Source organism: Eptatretus burgeri, chromosome 11 (assembly GCF_056783735.1).
Source record: "Eptatretus burgeri isolate ZD-2024b chromosome 11, Ebu_testis_v1, whole genome shotgun sequence".
Taxonomy (NCBI): Eukaryota; Metazoa; Chordata; class Myxini; order Myxiniformes; family Myxinidae; genus Eptatretus; species Eptatretus burgeri.
This window is the reverse complement of record NC_140971.1, coordinates 48777251-48781652: the sequence shown is the minus strand read 5'-3', so window position 1 is coordinate 48781652 and position 4402 is coordinate 48777251.

The window sequence follows — 4402 nt, the reverse complement described above, 5'->3', positions numbered from 1 at the left end:
GCAAACAGGCTTGAACACCAATCATCGTCACATTGTCATCCCCAGGAATCAGAAATGCCAAGAATCAGGTACACCAAGAACCAAGTACGCCAATAATCAGGTACGCCAAGATCTAGGTACTGAGCAGAACCAGCAGGTATGGTCCAACTGTCACCAACCGCTGTTGCTGTTGTTCCCAACCGTAAGGAGCTGTAACCAATGGTCAGGAGCTGTCAGGAGCTGTAACCAACATCAGGAGCTATCAGAAGCCGTCACCAATGGTCAGGAAGGTGGTCCTCCCATCATTTTTATAGGCGACAGTGTGGGCAGAGCCTCAAGCAGACTTCATTCAAATCCATCTTGCCTATTGGCGCATCGCTGCACACGACCTCCTACCGTCAACCACCGCGATCATTCTCTCCTCACCATTGAACAAGGAACAACTCCCAACTAACACAGGCCTGGCTTATGACGTCATGTTAGGGGCACTGGATGAATGCCAGAAAGCAGCCATTTGCCGGAATAACTGAGCGAAAATGTGAAGTGCTCACAAAACGTCAACGTTTAATTATCACCTCTCTGTTCAACCCGACATGAACAAGAGCCAGCTAGCGTACATAGAGCTGCTGAACGGGGCATCAAACATCGATGGTAAAAGGTGGATGTCAAACGTCAATGAAAGAGAGTTGGGTGTCAAACGTCAATGGAAAAAGGTGGTCATGAGGTAAAGGATCCACAGCCATGTTTGTCAATCAGAATAAACTGTCCAAAAAAACTTATTGTGGAGTATTTAATCAGATGTCCTGTAAGTCCAAAGCGAAAATGATTACCAAAATAAGATGTGTAAATAAATCGTCTATTTTCAAGTCAATGTGTTTTGATGGAAAAGGAATAGAACAAGTCTCTGTTGGGCTAATGGCTATCACTCTCGTGCATGAACGGTGAATATCACTCATGCAGAAAATAAAACTGACATAACTGACATACGTCATGAACTTGTCGTAAAGAGGAAAAGGTTATTCCATTGGAAAGAAAACGAACCTATTCTCTATCCTTCTCCAACACATCAAAGAGTTAAAATCCCACCAGACAAGGGAATGGGTATACTCTGAATATCCATCCATGGAAATAACTATCTGAGGACCAGGATGTTGTGTGCATTACTCAGATCCGATTCTGAAATCCACAACAATATATAAATAAATAAATGAAAATTATATATATATATATATATATATATATATATGTATATATATATATATATATGTATATATATATATATATATATATATATATATATATATATATATATATATATATATATATATATATATATATATATTCTTCTTCTTTCGGCTGCTCCCGTTAGGGGTCGCCACAGCGGATCATCCATATGATCCGCATCGTGATTTGGCACATGTTTTACGCAGGATGCCCTTCCTGACGCAACCCTGGTCGCCTCTTACGACACAGGGATATGGTACACCTATTTTAACCGGGGTATACACCGGCCCAGTATATTGGTACTCATTTCGCCGACCTCGGAAGGATGACAGGCTGAGTCAACCCCCTGGTGTATTAATTCAGTGGCCCAACGGGGCTTGAACTCAGGACCTCTTGGATTCCAAGCCACTGACCTAACCACTGATATATATATATATATATATATATATATATATATATATATATATATATATATATATATATATATATATATATATATATATATATATATATATATATATATATATATATATATATATATATATATATATATATATATATATATATATATATATATATATATATATATATATATATATATATATATATATATATATATATATATATATATATATATATATATATATATATATATATATATATATATATATATATAGACACATATATATATATATATAGACACATATATATATATATATATATATATATATATATATATATATATATATATATATATATATATATATATATATATATATATATCTTCTTCTTCCTCTTTCGGCTGCTCCCATTAGGGGTCGCCACAGCGGATCATCCATGATGATCCGCATAATGATTTGGCACAAGTTTTACGCCGGATGCCCTTCCTGACGCAACCCTGGTCGCCTCTTATGACACAGGGATAATATATATATATATATATATATATATATATATATATATATATATACATATATATACATATACATATATATATATATATATATATATATATATATATATATATATATATATATATATATGTATATATATATATATATATATATATATATATATATGTATATATATATATATATATATTTATATATATATATATATCTTCTTCTTCTTTTGGCTGCTCACGTTAGGGGTCGCCACAGCGGATCATCCGTTTGATCCGCATAGTGATTTGGCACATGTTTTACGCCGGATGCCCTTCCTGACGCAACCCTTGTCGCCTCTTACAACACAGGGATGTGGTACACCTATTTTAACCGGGGTATACACCGGCCCAGTACACTGGTACTCACTTCGCCGACCTCAGAAGGATGACAGGCTGAGTCAACCCCCTGGTGTATTAATTCAGTGGCCTAACGGGGCTTGAACTCAGGACCTTTTGGATCCCAAGCCGCTGCCCTAACCACTGCGCCAACACCAGGCTATATGTATACATATATATATATATATATATATATATATATATATATATATATGTATATATATATATATATATATATAAAAATATATATATATATCTATATATATATATATATATACATATATACATATATACATATATATATATATATATATATATATATATATATATATATATATATATATATACATATATATATATATATATATACATATATATACATATATATATATATATATATATATATATATATATATATATACATATATATACATATATACATATATATATATATATATATATATATATATATATATATATATATATATATATACATATATATATATATATATATATATATATATATATATATATACATATATATATATATATATATATATATATATACATATATATACATATATATACATATATATATATATATATACATATATATACATATATATACATATATATATATATATATATATACATATATATACATATATATATATACATATATATATATATATACATATATACATATATATATATACATATATATATATATATATATATATATATATATATATATATATATATATATATATATATATATATATTTTTTTTTTTTTTTGTTACGGCTGTGGAAATTCGCAGAACCCCAAAAAGGTCCTTAGTTAGTTATGCCGATAAGTCCGTGTTCAGTTAGATTTCCCCACCGTTGTTTTATGGGAACTTATTCGTGTTCACCGGGCTGCGACCCTTTGAGATAGTGTTTTTCTTTCTCTATCGTTATTTTGAACTGACATATCTCGCCCACCATTACAACAAACCACGACGCCAACAACACAACCACCCCCAACTAAACCGCAACGCCAACCGCGCTACGATCGCCACAACAACACCACCACCATTTAACTATCTTCGCCACTACGCGAGCTTGCAAACGCCATCCTCCACAGACCATGCTACGACCCTTTCCGCGTTCAAAAGGGTCCGAGAACGCAGGCGTAAAAGAGGAGAAAAAGAAACCTCCAATGGTGAGTGTGGGTTTTTTACTGCCTTTTTTTCTCCGAGGCTGGTGTGACGAGAAGTTCGAGGTGGCTCGCTCGCGATTGGTGGATACGAGGAGTGAGGCGGTCGGAGTTGAGAAACGCCCCTTTTCGAGAAGCTTCTCGAAGGGAGGCGGAGCTGAAAACGGGGAGGGGCGAAGGGCGGAGCCCCAAGCTTTATAAGGCAGACAGCCGCGAGCCTTCTCCTCTCCTCTTCCTCTTTGTTGGCGCTCTTCTCCTGGTCTGGTCTCCTCCTCTTCATTGGTGCTCTTCCCTGGTCTGATCTCCTCTCTTCGTTTTGCGCCCTTCTCTTGGTTTGGTCTTGTCTTGGTCTCTGGGTCTGTGGAGCGATCCGTACACCAGAGGCGTGGGTCGGTGGAGAGTCCGTGCAACGTACCGGAGACGTGGACCTGAGGCGCAGCTCTGCGTGCTGTGGGGCGCGAACCTGCGCGTCCGTGGGGGAGAGTGCCAGAGAGAGCTCGCCGACCATCGAGGCACCTCGAGGGTGCAGGTAACCTGCTACAGTCTCGCGGGATCCGTTTGGTCTCCCAGGTCCCGTGCCATAAAGACCCAAGTGGTCCAGCCTGACCCCCTTGTCTGTGAGGGGGTCTATTCTTGTGTTTCTTTTGGGTTTTTGAATGAATGTTGTCGTGGCGCCGTCTGTTAAGTAAAACTGTGAAGTGGCTGTACATGTACATTCTCATTG